The sequence below is a fragment of the Rattus norvegicus genome, chromosome 6 (genome assembly GCF_021556685.1).
Source record: "Rattus norvegicus strain SHRSP/BbbUtx chromosome 6, alternate assembly SHRSP_T2T, whole genome shotgun sequence".
NCBI lineage: Eukaryota > Metazoa > Chordata > Mammalia > Rodentia > Muridae > Rattus > Rattus norvegicus.
In genome coordinates, this window is record NC_141539.1 from 105908587 (window position 1) to 105924653 (window position 16067).

Consider the following 16067-nt stretch of genomic DNA (forward strand, 5'->3'; position numbering starts at 1 on the left):
CCCATGGTCTTTCATTTAGGGGCTCGTCCGGGATCTCGCAACGACCCACAACTTCAAAGACCTTCTTGGAGGTAAGGGGGTCCCCAATTGTGTCTGAGTGTGTGGCCGCTGTCTGTGTCTCTGTTCTGGTTCTGGTTAGTATCTGAAAAGTGCTTTGGTTTCACAGCCACTTTCCGGAGCTGTAAAGCTCAGAAGCTGTGGTCGACAGACATGTCGGGAGGACCACAAGCTGCACCCTGAGGGATGCTTCAGGGCAACAGGAGAGCCAGGGACGCCTGGTGGCTCCTATTGGGTAGAAGAGGATAGTGTGTTCCTCTTGGAAGAGAAACTTCAAAGACCACTTCATCTGAAACTGCTTTTGGCTGGTGCCTGTGGACTAGGCACAGCAGTTGTTGTCTGGATATTGTGGTTTCTTTGTGTTGTCTGTTGTTTGTTTGTTTATTGTTTTTTTTTGTGATGATAGGACAGACAGTAATGACTCCCGTAAGCCTGATGTTAGATTATTGGACAAGTTAGGGACAGAGCACATAATATGTCAGTTGAAGTTAAGAAGGGAAAGTGGCAGACTTTGTGCACCTCTGAGTGGCCAACTTTCAGTGTCGGCTGGCCCCCTGAGGGCTCTTTTGACCTGACTATGATTCTTTGTTAAAGCTATTGTTTTTCAGGAAAAACTGGGAGCACACCTGGACCAGAAACCTTACATCTAGGTCTGGCAAAACCCGGTTCAAAATCCTCAGTACCCTCTGCTCCTCCTAAGATCTATCCTGAGGTGGGGGAGCCTCCTGAATGGCCAGCTCCTCCCCCGTATTTATGCCCCATTTCCTCCCCAGCAGCCTTATGACCTCTGCTCCAAAGGAAGAAGAAGCAGGGAGTGGGTTTTCGGCTACAGGTACGAGAAGCTGCAGGGCTTGGAGCCCCACAGAGCCTGACTCAACAGTAGCCTCGCCTTTGTGCACTTATGCTGTCCAACCTCCTGAATCCTCTGCCCCTCTGGAGGTCCGGTCCAGGGGATGCAAAGTTGGCTAGCACTCACCCCTGACTCCTCTACTGGCCAGATTCTTGTTTTTCCCTTGCGGGCTTATAGACCTCCCCCTGGTCCAGGCAATGGGATGCAGCCCCTTCAGTATTGGCCTTTCTCCTCCTCTGATCTTTATAACTGGAAACTTAATCACGGAAGTATTTACTTTATTCGTCAAAGAGTTTTACTTGGTCCTCTTGGTGCTTAACTTAGAAGTTAAAAACAATTTGCTTGAGAAAAATGGTTTTCTGCCAGGGAGTTTTATCTTTCTCTCTTGAGCCTCCTTCCCAAGGAGAGATTCTCCTCCCTTTGCTCGACTTGTCCAGTCTAGCTGCTGTTAACAGTTGTGTATGAAGGACTCCAGGTTAGCGAGTGACCCTGTCTGAAGCAGGCATTATCAGAACCTAAAAGCTTTATCTTAGATCCTGAAGAAAAATTCTCCTGTTGCTTAAACATTCACAGCTTCTAAGGAAGGGACAGTGCAGAGTAGGGAAGTGTGGGGCTGAGGGTGGCAGGTGCATGGGCAAGCAAGCTGCAGGCTGTGCATGGGCAGGGGTCTGAGCCAGCTGGAAAAGAGTTTCAAGGTAAAGGGTCGGTTGGCCAGGGCTGATGCTTTGACAACAAAAAGAGTGCATTAAGAGAACTTTCTTTGAGAGAGCCTGCCTCCCTCCCCTTATCTGCTGGCCCTATTCTAAGAGAAGTGTCTGTCTACATGGACAGTGCCTTTGATCCTATCCCCTCAGCAGCCAGTTCCTTCCCCTGTGATCCAAATTCCCCAGGTTGGGGGGCAGGGAAGCCCCTAAAATGGTTTCAAAAAGAATCTACAACAAACTGTGAAGAACTTTGTTTTGCCAGTCAAAATTTAGAATTCAGGCTTTGGCTGTGGCCAAGGTCAGGATTAATCTTTTCTTTTCCATGGGCCTTTAACCCAGTGTGACAGTTTGGTAAAGGGCTGCTACTGAGGTCCTGAAAGTCCCAGGTGAACCAGTTACAATTCTTATGTCAGCCACTTGGCATCTAACACCCAGGTCCTAACCATCTCTCCATCCTTTTGTTATTAGTTCTTACTAGAAGCCTAGTGTCATTTGGAGGCTGGTTCTCTTGAGAGGTAAAGCCATGAAGCTGACACTGAAGAGAGACTCCTTGAGGAAAACTCTAAGTCCAGAGAGATAGTCGGTAACATATCAGTTGCCTCTCTGCTCGCCTTTCTGCTTCACAGACACGAAGCTTGTGCTTATTTTTACAACGGCCTGTTTGTCCCCAAAAGGCCTCCTGGTTTAGCTGTGTGACTAAATGATATTTGTCCTCTTCAGTGGACCTCTATTCTGTAGATTCTCCTCTTGTTTTCTCATCATCCCACATGAGATGCTTGTTAGTAACTATTATAGGTCTTCTTTACCACCGAGGAAAGACAGAATCCTACTAGAGGCCAGAAAATAAATGTTCCAGACATGGATGGAAGACCCTCACTCCTGACTGACTTCAATACCCCTGAAGGTAGGGAGTGCTCCAGGTCTACCGCCAGGCTCCAAGGGTGGGTCTCCGAAAACCCTCTAGAAAATGCCCCACCAATCTGGCTAAGGTAAGAAAAAGATACAAAGAAAAAGTTACAGAAATTGGAAGGGTTAAGCTAAGTTGCTGAGAGTTAGTGTAAGTTGCAGAGAAAGTAAGGTTGAAGTGTGGTTCAGGGTCTGTGCACATAAGTGGACAGCATCTAGTAGCTGTAGAGTAAGATGCAGAAGCTATAACAGAGAGACTGAGGAAGAGAGAGGAAAGAAGGTAAAAGGAGCAGGAAGCTAGGGAAGAAAAGAGACAAAAAGAAGAGGAAGTTAGAGAGCTAAAGAGAGATAAAAGACAGGAGAGGAACATATACTGGCCACAGTAGTTAGGGAACCTAGGAAGACAGTACCTGGCAACAGAAGAGAATTCCTGGCTAAAGATCAGTGTGCCTAATGCAAAGAAAAAAGACACTGGATCAGGGACTGCCCCAGGAAAAAATAGAGGGTCCTCTCCAGCAGCCCGGAAGGCAAGTCTCTCGGTCCTAGAGTGCTGGCTATGCTCAAAGATAGAAGGGAGTCGCACCCAGTTGTTTTGTGAATGAATATGGGGGCCAGACATTCTGTGCTCCTATGCCCAAATGGGCTTGTGTCCAGCAAAAGACCTTGAGTACAGGGGACTATGGGCAACAAATAATACTCATGGACTACCCGAAGAACAGTGGACCTTGGCGTGGGCCGGATATCCCACTTGTTCCTTCTGATCCCAGACTGCTCCTACAAGTCTGAACCCTACCATCCTGCTCCCAGACCCTGACCTAGACACCTGCTTCATGACTGTCAGCAGGTGCTAACTAAAGCACAGCGGTGGCATAAAGATCTGACTGACCAGCCACCAGAGGGGGTAGATGCCATCTGGTTCATAGATGGGAGCAGCTTCTTAGAGAAGGAAAAAGGTGGGCTGGGGCAGCAGTGGTAGATGGAAACAGAGTCATCTGGGCTCAGGCCCTACCAGAAGACACCTCTACTCAGAGAATAGAGCTCACTCCCCTCACGAAAGCCCTTGAGCTGAGAAAGAGACTTAACATCTCTGTGGACAGCAGGTATGCCTTTGCTACAGTCCATCAGCAGAGGGGCCTTCTGACATCTGAGGGCAAGAAAAAAAGAGCTTCTGGCTCTGTTAAGGGCCTGCCATGACCCAGCCAGGCCGAGGAAGAGACTCTGGTACATCTCAACGGGAAAGAAAATCCTGCTACAAAAACAGGCAGAGGCCATGATAAAACAAATGCATCAGTGGACTCACTTAGGGGTAAGCAAACTCATCCAGACATTTTCAAAAACTAAATATTATGTCACAGGTCTCAAGTATCTCTTGGAAGAGATAGTACACTGATGTATACCATGCCAAAAGGTAACTGTTTTCAGGAAAGTTGACTCTGGCAGGAGGCTCCATGGGGAACGGCTTGGACCCTACTGAGAAGTGGACTTCACAGAGATAAAACTAGGAAAATATGGTTACAAATGTTTCCTAGTGTTTATCGATACCTTTTTAGGAAAAGGTAGAAGCTTTCCCCCCCAAGCAAGAGATGGCCTTGGTAGTGATCAAGAAAATACTGGAAGAAATCTTCCCCCTGTTTGGAGTGCCTAAGGTAATTGGTCAGATCACGGCCCTGCTTTCGTTGTCAAGGTAAGCCAGGATGTAGCCAGGTATTTAGAGGTCGATTAAAAAATTATATTACATCTACAGACCTCAAAGTTCAGGACAGGTAGAATAAATAAAATTCTAAAAGAGACCTTGACCAAATTGACCACGAGGACTGGCGCAGACTGTGTGGCACTCCTTCCCTCTTGCTCTCTTCAGAGCAAGAAATGCCCCTTCTGGATTCAGCCTTACCCACGCCCCTGAAGAGACTACAGAGTTCAGAGCAGGTAAAAAAGATAAATAGAACTATAAAGGGGCCTTGACAAAATTGGCCTTAGAGACTGGCGGGGGAGACTCGACTGTCCTTCCTTTTGCTTTGTTCTGTGTATGGAACACTCCTGATCCTTTTGGCCTAACACCTTATGAGATTATGTATGGGAGCTCCCCCTCCACCTCACTGAATTGGGCGGGGCCCCCTACCCTGAGGTCTTTCCTAAAACCCTGTTTGCTCATTTAAAGGCTTTAGAAACAGTCCAAGGTGGAATTTGGAACCAAGTGAAGGACACCTACAAGACAGGAGGTCCAGAGATGCCTTACCAGTACCCAGTGGGAGACGCAGTCCTGGTCCAGCGACACCAGCCTGAGAATTTAGAACCTCACTGGAAAGGACCCTATCTAGTACTGTTAGCCACTCCCACTGCTGTTAATGTAGATGGGATTGCTGCATGGGTCCACGCCTCCCATTTGAAGACAACACCAGATGTTCTCAGAAATGAACGGAAGTTAGAAAAGACTGCTAATCCTCTTAAGCTCCATCTCTGTTGTAAGTGCTTATATTCCCCATATCCCCCCAGAAACTGACTTGGCAAGTTTCCTCCCAGGCCGGGGAGGTAATATGGTCCATCTCCAAGGTGGCCCCACCATACACATGGTGGCCTGCTCTCCCCCTGACTTTTGTAAGTTGGTAGCTGCTCTGGACACCTAGGACATTCCTGACACAGATCCTCAGAGTATGCCCATAGAAGTCCCAAAGAGATTTCACCTGGGGGCAAGTTTGGATGCGCAAGTCCAGAAGCAAGGTGCCAATTGGGAAGACTAAGGTTTTACATTTGCCCCCAAGATGGCTGAGACCAGGCTACCATCCGGCTTTGTGGGGGCTTAGAAAGTTTGTACTGTTCTGCGTGGGGATCTGAGACTAATTTCCATGCTCCTAGTACCCTCAGTTATTCTCTTATTAAAAATACAGGGTCCAAATGTCAAAAGTAATAAGTTAACACCCTTTATTAGAGAAAGAGTTAGTGCAGTGCAGATTTTAATGCTGCACCAACTATATCAAGCCTCAGAAGAACTTAGGGGAAAAATTGAAGAAGGTGGCCCTGAGTTCTAAGGTTAGAACTAGTCACAAGCAGAAGAAGAGAATGAAAGAATAAAGATTTTAAACTATCCCCCACTGACCCTGCTGTGAGGACAAGTGTACCTCACAGCAAAGAATAACATAACATGTTTTGGGGATATAGCCTGGCTATAGCCACCCCAAACCATCTGACCTTGATAAGGCCTGACTCAACAGTCCTGAGAAAAACGAGAGTTAGGGTCACCTTGCCCTAGAAGCAGGGTGGCCTATAGTTGAACTGAGCCCAAGTTACAAACCAATGAAATTGCTTTGTGTGAATGTTGCCAACTACCTATGTAATTTTCCCTATAAATAGCTTCCCCTAATTGGGCTTGGGGTCACCTCCTCTGTCTCCTGTGTGAGATATGTGTCGTCCCCAGAGCTCTGGTTCCTCAAATACACCTCTTGTTTATTACATCAAGACTGGTTTCTCGTGAGTTCTTGGGTTGCGTCATCTTGAGATTTGAGTGGGGGTCTTCCCCACTCCTGTGGTCTCTCAATTCTTGCCTAAACTTGAATTGATACTATAACTCACAGAGGTCCCATACTTGATTTACTTATTCAGGGTGCCTGGTTCATCGGCTCAAGGAAATGATGAAATTGAAGTATTACTAATAGGAAACAGGTTTAGAATCCTCAAATTAATACTAATGCTTTAAATGAATCCTGCCTCCAAAACTAAGAGGTGAAGGTGAAGGAGGTGAAGAAGGCCTAGAGACAAAAAGCACTCTCCTGCCACCCAGACAAAAATCCAGATAACCCCAGAGCAGCTGAACTCTTCCACCAGCTGTCCCAGGCCTTGGAGGTACTGACTGATGCTGCAGCCAGGGCTGACTATGACAAGGAGAGGAAAGCCAGGAAGCAGGCTGCAGAGAGGACCCAGAGACTTGACGAGAACAGGAAGAAACTGAAGCTCGACCTGGAGGCCAGGGAGTGGGAGGCCCAGGCCCAGGGTACTGAGGAAGAGGAGAGAGCAGGAACACCACCACACTAGAGTAGGAGTTTGCTCCATTACGATAAGAGGGTTCACGTCAGTTGGAAGAGCAGCAAAGGCTGATCCAGGAGCAGATCCGCCAGGACTGAGAACAGAGGCTGAGAGGAAGAACAGAAAATAGAGAAGGCAAAGGAACCCCCAAAGTAAAGCTTAAGTGGATGTGCAAGAAGGAGGATGAGTCCCAAGGGGGCTACTCCAGAGATATCCTCCTGAGGCTTTTAAATATGTATGGAGAGGTTCTCAACTTGGTACTTTCCAGAAAGAAGGCAGTCAGTGCCATGGTGAGCTCAACCACTCTATGTAATGAGGAGAAATACATGCAGTATCTTTACTGAAGAATGGTGAGGTGAAGCAAACCACAGCTCAGGGCTCATCTCCCAGCCTGAGGGGTCAGATTTATACTCCTTCATCAAGAGTCCTCTCACTGTCTTCTACAGCCAAACATTCACCAGTGTCTGCATCAGGACAACTTTGACATGTTTGCTTTAGCAAGACATCTTTCACAGGTGTGCCGCAGAAATCATTTGGCAAAATTAATTTCCCAAATAACTAGAAGTTTCCATTTCATACCGCCCTTTCCCTTGAATAATCGTTCTTTTTCCTATCATTAGCAATCTACACACAATGAAAATTATTGTAAAAACCATCACATTTTCAATATGTAGACTTTAGTCAAATAATTAACAAAACCTTTCTATCTATACACAGTTCTTCAAAACAATTTAAATTTCTATCAATGTACAATAATTCTAGCAAAAACTTAAATTTATATCAATATTCAGTGATTAAACAAATCTTACTTTCCTCTCAGTAGAAAATAACAGAACAAAAGTTGGCTGAAATTTCTAGTATACAGTTAATTCCAAAAAAAGAATTCAGGTGTCTATCAGTCTCTGATCATAACCACTGCTCCGACCAGCTGTGGCCCAGTGCTTTTTTCTGTAGGCATATCAAGAATCATGAGCAGCTTTACTAAAGAAAAAAAAAAGCTTGATTGCTATATCCTCAATGAAGGCTTTAATGCCAAGGACATTCTACACCAAGAAGAAAGGAGGAGGACGAGGAGGAGGAGGAGGTAGAAGAAAAGTCCGCAGCAGACTGTGAGTAACTTTGTTTTGCCAACAGGACAGGCTTTACTCTAAGATGATAAGAGGAAAAAGTCTTGGCACCAGCACTTTAGCTTACTCCAACTGGAGGTTGTGGCCAAGGTCAAGATTAACGTTTTCTTTTCCATGGTCCTTTAGCCCCCTGAGACAGTTTGATAAAGGGCTGCTACTGAGGTCCTGAAAGGGAAAATGCTCCACCAATCTGGCTAATGATATTTTGCTTTCCGCTAAAGATTGTGGCACCCTAGAAACGGCCTATGTGAAAGTGGTTAAGGTGCTTGAAAACAATTGTTTATAGTACCAGAAAAGGTTCAAATGGGCAAAAAAGGAGAGTATTTAGGAACAAAGATTACTCCTCATAGTATTTCCCCTCAGAAAATTGAATTAGGAAAAGATCATTTAAAAACATTAAATGACTTTCAGAAATTACTAGGAAGCATAAATTGGATTTGACCCTATATTAAAATGCCCAATGTAGATTTACAACCACTCTATGAGATCCTGAAAGGGGATTGCTTCACCCCGTGCTTTGACCAATGAAGCACGATTATCTTTGAGGAAAATAGAAGAAAGACTGGAAAAGGCAATGCTAAGAAGGTACAAGGAAAAGGAGGATCTCTTTTTGTGTATACTGAGAACCTTTCGTCAGCCTACAGGAGTGCTATGGCAACAAGGACCACTTCTTTGGATTTATCCTCATATTTCTCCGAATAAGACCCTGGAATATTACCCTTCTGCTGTTGCACAGCTTGCTATGTTAGGTGTTAAATCTTGCATTCAGCATTTTGGTATTTTGCCCAAGAAAATTATTATACCATATGCTATAGCTCAGATGGAACATGTGTGCCTTGATAGATGATTGGGCCATATTACACTGTAGTTTTGATGGAGAGTTTGACAATCATTATCCTAAGGATCCTTTGTTACAATTTTTTACTGAATATCCAGTGATCTTTCCTAAGGTCACTGCCTCAGAGCCTTTGTCTGGAGCATTAGATATTTATACAGATGGCTCCAAAACAGGTGTAGGTGCCTATATGGTTGATTCTCAAGAACCAGTATTAATTCAATACAGTCCAGGCACACGCCAAATTACAGAATGTAAAATTGTATTGGAACTTTTTAAAAGATTTCATGATTCTTTTAATTTAATTTCTGACTCTGTTTATGTAGTTAATGCTGTCTGCTCACGTGAAATTGCATGGCCAATTAGGTTGACTAGTATTGTATGTCAAATTTTTTTAGAATTACAAAAATTGATTTGGGCCAGAAAAAATAAATTTTTCATACAACATATTCGAGCCCATACTAATTTGCCTGGTCCCATGGCCAGTAATAACGCCCTGGTGGATGCTAGTACTCGTAGAGAGTTTACTTTTCATGCTGCTCCAATTGATCTCGCTAGAGAATTTCATCAAAAGTTTCATGTTCCTGCTTTTACTCTTCAACAAAAATTTAACATCTCTAGAGCTGCAGCTCGTGATGTGGTGTTACATTGCCAGAATTGTGTTCAATTTCACCACCCTCCTCAGGTGGGAATTAACCCTCGTGGTCTGATTCCACTAAAAATTTGGCAAATGGATGTTACACACATATCTCAATTTGGAAATTTAAAATATGTTCATGTTTCTGTTGATACCTGTTCCAGTATTATACATGCCACTCTGATGACTGGTGAAAAGGCTCGTAATGCCATTAGTCATTGCTTAGAGGCATGGGCAGCCTGCGGAAAACCTGATAGTCTCAAGACAGACAACGGGCCTGCCTACACAGCAAAGTCCTTTCAGGCATTTTGCCAAACAATGCAGGTTGGTCATACTACAGGATTACTGTACAATCCCCAGGGTCAAGGAATTGTGGAAAGAGCCATCGTACCTTAAAAGAGCTTTTACAAAAACAAAAAGAGGGAATTGCCAGTGGCCAAACACAAAAAGAACAACTTTCTTTAGCTTTGTTTACTCTAATTTCTTTTTTTTTCCCATAGGCAACAGATTTATTGGTTCACAGCCCAAACTGATGGCAAGGATAAAGGGCTCAGGGACAGACCTGGAGGCCCACAGCCCTGCACCCCTACCAGGATCCCTGAGGCCAGCCTGCTGCTACCAGGAGCTGAAGTCCCCAAAGCCCCGACTGGGCCTTTTCTTGACTGTGGGGATGGCTGTGCTGGTGGATGGTTCTTCCTCTGCTGCTCGTTTCGTGGCTGCAGGGTTGATGTACTTGCCCACCCCCCGGCGGTATGTCGGGGGACCCTGGTTTCCAGGCTGGGGCTGTTTCTTCTTGGCCTTGGCCTCTGGATCCACTTGGTGCTGTGTCTTCTTCCGTTCCTGGGCAATCTGGGCGTCGGCCTCCTCATAGGGATCCACAAACACGGTGGTTGTACAGATGTGCACTTCTTCCTTAGGGCGGTCAGTTTTGGGGTCACTCTCCACATTCTCCATCTCTGTCAGCGTGTCAAAGCCCCCGACAACCCGTCCAAAGATGGTATGCTTCTCATCCAGGTAAGCACAGGACCGGAAGGTGATGAAGAACTGAGACTTGTTGGTGTTGGGCCCCGAATTGGCCATGCTGAGCACCCCACGACCTGTGTGTGAAAGGTTGGGACGGAACTCATCTTTGAAAGGCTTGCCCCAGTATGACTCTCCACCCGTGCCTGTACCTGTAGGGTCACCACCCTGGATCACAAAGTTCCTGATGGACCTGTGAAAGATGGTACCATCATAATACCGTTTCTTGCAGAGCTTGATGAAGTTTTCACAGGTTTTTGGTGTCAGGTCACAGTGCAGCTCTAGGTTGAGGTCGCCCTTGTTGGTATGTAGCCTCACATAGCCCTTCTTCTTCACAAACTGGTAGCGCAGGACATCTTCATCAATGACAGCTGCTTCGTGCGTGGTCTCAGGCACCATGGCGGTAGAGGTGAAGGACGCACTGACCTTCCCTGTGGAGTAGTGGGCAGCATTTAGTTGGTCCACCTTCTTCTTCTCAGGTGGCTTCATGGTAGCTGCTAAAATCTCATCTCCTTTGAACTCTTTGTAGAGCTCCTGTAGCGTCTCTCGGGTCTCCGCATTTGTATTTTTCAAATAATAAGATGGGTCTTGTTTGGCCTTTTCCTCATCTGGATCTATCGTTCGCATGTTATTCTTCACATGGAAGAAGCTGCTAACGTTAAATTTGTCCAAATTGGTGGGGTCCTGCAGGGTGATGATGTCTTGCCTGGAAAAGGGCTCATCAGTTAACAGGTCCCTCAAGTTCCTGGCCTTGATGTTTAGCTGCTCCACTGCCTCATAGGTGTAGACATTGCCAGTTGTCCTGATGGCCACGATGTGGATGTTATCAGTGAACACGGAGTACAGCACTGGACAGTGGTACTGCCCTTCACTGTTCTTCGCAAAGTTCAGCTTAATCAGGGACTTCCCATCAAGTTTCTCTCCAGTGTTCGGATTGGTCCCATACTTCTTAAGCCATGGGACAATGTTCAGCAAGTCAAAGACAACACCTTCCGGGGTGCAGACTGGGTAGACAAAAGGCTGGAGAGAGAGACTGCAGTGGTCAAAAGGTAAGCGGCGAAAACTTGTCTGTGTGATATCTGGCTTCCTGCCACCATAGAAATGAATGTACTCGGCACAGGTGATGTACATCTTGTCCTTCTGGTGCTGTCGCTTCCCCATGGTGGCGACGAACCGTGATCACAGCAGACACTCAGGCTCTTGTAGGATAATGTCACAGAGGAGGCAGGTATAGGATAGAAGGAGGCCTGTCATTGGAGGAGAAGGAAGAGGAGGAGACTAAGAGAGAGGAGAAGGGGAGACAGATTTAGAGCCAGTCCTTCTATTGTCATTACAAACTTCTGAGTTGATTATACCTGTGAGTTAAGATTCAAATAAAAAAGTCATAGCTCTGAGTTTGTGAGAGTACTTTCAAGTTAAAATTTAGGATATGGAGACAACAGTCCAGATTGTCTTATATAGATAGATGGTTTTCAAAAACGTCATAAATCCACAAAATTTGAGATTTAAAGTTATTTATCTTTTGTTGAGACATATCTGCTCCTAACAGTTCCCCTTTGGTGGATTTAATGAAGAATGTGAACATCTCTACCTCCAGGTGAGTCAATACTTTGTGGCTAGGCAGCCACTACACAAAACTGCCTGTTTCATCTACAGACTAATACTGTCCAGAAAAGGACAAATTATACAGAATAGTTGACTGATAAACCCTGCCAAGACAAGGTGATCAGCCCTTCAAAATCTGCATTTCTAGAGTCTGTCAGTTGATTTTGGGCCAGAAGGCTGAAGACTTGCCCTCACATGTTGCTAACAGGGGACTGTGCTAGCGGAGATTTGTCTCTACAACCTCTCAGTTCTGGAAGCCATGTTAGGCTTCCTATGTGTATAGATATTTGGTCATTCCCAGATTTCTTAGGGGGTTGAAGACATTATAGTCTCATAGCCTATCATGCTGTTTAACTCTAAATATACATATTTTATTAGATAGTTATCAGGTAGTATTCAAGCTAGCCAAGATATAATACAGATTTTAAGGCTTTCTTAAGCTGGAATAGATAAATAAATATTCTGTTAAACTGATATAGTGTTGGACTGGGTGTTAGATATATTTTATGCTCTTAATTACAAAATGATAGTAGTTGTGCTCAGCTTATATTTGAGAGAAGTTTTTTTTTAATTAGGCAAAAAGGGTGAAATGTAGGATGATGTCACAAAGGAGGCAGGTACAAGATAGAAAGAGGCCTGTCATTGGAGGAGAAGGAAGGATGGGCAGGAGAGAAGTTTGAAGGAAGAGGAGGAGACTAAGAGAGAGGAGAAGAAGGGGAGACGGAGAGAGGGGAGAAGCCATGGCAGGTGATGTTAAGATTCTGCTCTGTGTATTTACAGGTTATTGTTAATGTTCTCAAGGGATGGATGGTACCGGGCTTTGCATGTTTGAGTGGGCAATTATATCTTACCAATTGGATCTAAGATTATTGTAGTTTTCCATCATGGCCGGGGCAAGGCAATCACACACTAGATAACTCTACCTATCGCAGAGTCTTACCACTTGGCATCTGGCTTTCTATTAGCTAATCAATGGATAGATTTAATCCAAGAACAAATTGAAGCATTATATCATATGACACAGCTGTCCTGTGTTTCCTCCCTTAGAGGTTTATGCATTACTCCTTTGCAAGCTAATTTTTCTCAGTATTCTCAACAGGGCAAAGAAATCTCGAATTACCTGAAAGGAAACTGGTCCATGAAAGCAGAGCAACTATCGAGACAAATGCTGATGCAAATTGCTGTCCTTAACAACACTAGATTGGAACCCATCACGTTTGGAGATTTCACCTCATGGATTGCTAATGCTTTTTCCTTTTTTAAGGAATGGGCTGGCATGTTTGCCTGGGGGGCCATTGTCCTCTTGGGATGTGGAGTATGTCTATGGCTCTTCTGCCATTTACAACGAGAACATGCTAGACACAAAGCAATTGTTTACCAGGCTATGGTCGCCATTGAAAATGGTGCGTCACCCAACATATAGCTGCCCTCTTTAAAAAATTAAGAGTTCGCCCTAGATCATTTTTGTCATGATCATGTGAAGTCATTGTATCCAGAGACGGGCAACTTTCCTAGGGCTTGGACCAACCTAAGACACGGGGCCTGGTGGCAATAGGGTAACCCAATGACGGGCAAGGCCAAGTCTCCTAGAGGTACGACCTAAGACAGGAGCAATGGCAATATTGATATGACACCCTGATGTAGACAAGTCATAGACAGAGGTGGCTACACCCCGTTTAAACATACAGGCTGGTCAAATGCTCCTCTGCCCAGTTTCTCCCCCAATAAACACACACGTATAGCCCAGAACGGTGTGTTAAGGCATAAGTTCATTTCTCGCCATTGGGGTGCAGTCCTAACTGCAGACTGGCTCGCCATGGCCAAGCTGGGCACTCTGTGAGGCATGTCTGATCTCTCTCAGACCACTACTTCTATCTAATGTTTTTTTATAAAACAAAAAAGGGGGAGTTGTAGGGAGTGGCACATATAGATAAGAAGATGGCGCTGACATCCGGTGGTTGTTTGTGGTAAACAACCGTACAGTGCACGTGTTGGCATACCTTCCGCATCTACAAGGCCATGGTGATATTCCTGCTAATAAGGTATTTCATGCTCCACCAATCCCTAGAGGACAAATATACAGCCATAGTCTGTTTTGTATATAAGGCGGGGTCCCCCGTATCAACAATGAGGTGTTCCTGAAATAAAGGCTGTTGAGAAGAATCCGACAGTGTTGCATCTTCCTTGCTGGCCGAGGTGGGCGTGACACTTAACAAGACAAATAATACAATGTCCTACATTTTGGGTGATTGGGGCTAGTTCTTTAAATGAATCAATCCTGCTCCTCAAATTGGGAATCTGAGTGTCCAAATGCTAAAGATCCTCAACCCTAAAAGGTTTTTGATTGATCAACAAAGAGCCAACAGGCAATGACTAGGCAGGTAGACTGAGGCAGGACTGTATGTGTCTTCTCTTCTTCCCTGCCATGGTGATCTCCCCCCCCCCTTCTTCTGTCCTAGTTCCTAGCCCCTGCATATCTCAAAGTTCTGCAATTATGGAGATGCCTGCACAAATTAAAAGTGAAAATGCTCTCACATATTGTCTTAGTGAGGTTTTTCTAGAGTCACAGCACTTATTGGTAGTCTCTACATACTAAGAGAATTGGTTAATGACTTACAGTCTGTAGTCTAACTCCCCAACAATGATCAGTAGCAGCAGCTGTGAATCTAGGATCTAGCACTGGCTTCCTCCCAGGAGGCAGGCAGGCAACAAAGGACAGACACTTTCCTTCCGAAAATGTCCTTATGTAAGTCTCCAGCAGAAGGTATGTCCCAGATTAAAGGTGTGTACCACCACACCTGGCTCTGGGGCTTGCTTTGTCCCAGGTGACCTTGAACTCAGATCTCTTTGCCTTAAGCTCCTGGGATTCATAGTCACTTTGCCTCAAGATCTTCATACCAAAATCCAGGCCAGAAACCTATATCTCCCAGCCTCAAGATCAGGATCTAAGGTGTTCGTGGTCTGATGGCTTAGCTGGTGAGACAGCAGCGGTGATTTAATCTCCGTGATGCACACAGAAGTGGCAGCAGGTGTAAAGGCAGTGCTCAACATCAGGACCCTCAGTAGCAATCTCGGGTCATGTGCGCCCAAGAGGCTTGCACTGCAATTCTAGGGCAATGTGACTTTGTCCTGGGAATACACAGTTCCATCCATCTTTATAAAGGCTCCCTGCCACAAGCCCAGGGTAGCCCAGGATGGTCCTAACTACAGACAACAGACATGTGGTGAGGAAGGCCTATCTTCTGCTCCAGAGTTCGGTGGCAGTGGAGCAGGGGTGCCAGGCCACATGGGCTCGGGAATATCAAAATCCTCACGAGGTGCATCTGAGTCGTGGCACCAATGTGAGAGTTCCTGGTTCAATCGTGTGATTCAAACTAATGTTAGCTTTTCAAATCTTGGCCCATGTCTGGACAGAACACACCCAACCCCTATGATTTCCTTGAGACAATGAACCAAGTACCCTGTATAAGAAAATCATGTACAGGACCCCTGGGAGTTGTATCAATGCAGGTTTAGGGTAGAATCATGACGGTGACCAAAGAGCTCTTACAGATGGATCTGTACACACTGCTGGGTGTCGAAGAGAAGGTGGCAAACACAGAGGTGAAGAAGGCCTATAGACAAAAAGCACTCTCCTGCCACCCAGACAAAAATCCAGATAACCCCAGAGCAGCTGAACTCTTACACCTGCTGTCCCAGGCCTTGGAGGTTCTGACTGATGCTGCAGCCAGGGCTGCTTATGACAAGGAAAGGAGAGCCAGGAAGCAGGCCACACAAAGGACCCAGAGACTTGAGAACAGGAAGAAACTGAAGCTCGACCAGGAGGCCAGGGAGTGGCAGGCCCAGGCCCAGGGTATTGAGGAAGAGGAGGAGAGCAGGAGCACCACCACACTAGAACAGGAGATTGCTCGATTTCGAGAAGAGGGTTCCTGTCAGTTGGAAGAGCAACAAAGGCTGATCCAGGAGCAGACCCTCCAGGACTGAGAACAGAGGCTGAGAGGAAGAACAGAAAATAGAGAAGGCAAAGGAACCCCCAAACTAAAGCTTAAGTGGACATGCAAGAAGGAGGATGAGTCCCAAGGGGGCTTACTCCTGAGATGTCCTCCTGAGGCTTTTACACAAGTATAAGGAGGTTCTTAATTGGGACTTTCCAGAAAGAAGGCAGGCAACGCATAGTGGGGTATGCAACTGTCAGAGCAGCGCAGCTGGCCGTCAGAAGTGAAGGCAGAACCAGCCCTTGTGATTAACAAGTGGAATAACTGTTACTAAAGACCAGCTGCTTGGTAATGGGCTAGGGTGGCTGTGGGTG

The 16067-nt window shown here is 45.6% G+C and overlaps 4 pseudogenes across 1 annotated transcript; 3 read left to right on the forward strand and 1 right to left on the reverse strand.

Annotated features, from left to right (window-relative positions):
• Nucleotides 1–2469: 2469 nt before the first annotated feature.
• LOC148005358 (dnaJ homolog subfamily C member 17-like) lies at nt 2470–6878 on the forward strand (annotated as a pseudogene).
• Nucleotides 9629–11347, reverse strand: LOC134479421 (RING-type E3 ubiquitin-protein ligase PPIL2-like; annotated as a pseudogene). Its single transcript, XR_015622501.1, has one exon. The product of XR_015622501.1 is annotated as an RING-type E3 ubiquitin-protein ligase PPIL2-like (transcript).
• Nucleotides 9631–11354, forward strand: Ppil2-ps1 (peptidylprolyl isomerase like 2, pseudogene 1; annotated as a pseudogene).
• LOC148005359 (dnaJ homolog subfamily C member 17 pseudogene) lies at nt 15284–16005 on the forward strand (annotated as a pseudogene).
• The last annotated feature ends 62 nt before the right edge of the window (nt 16006–16067 follow it).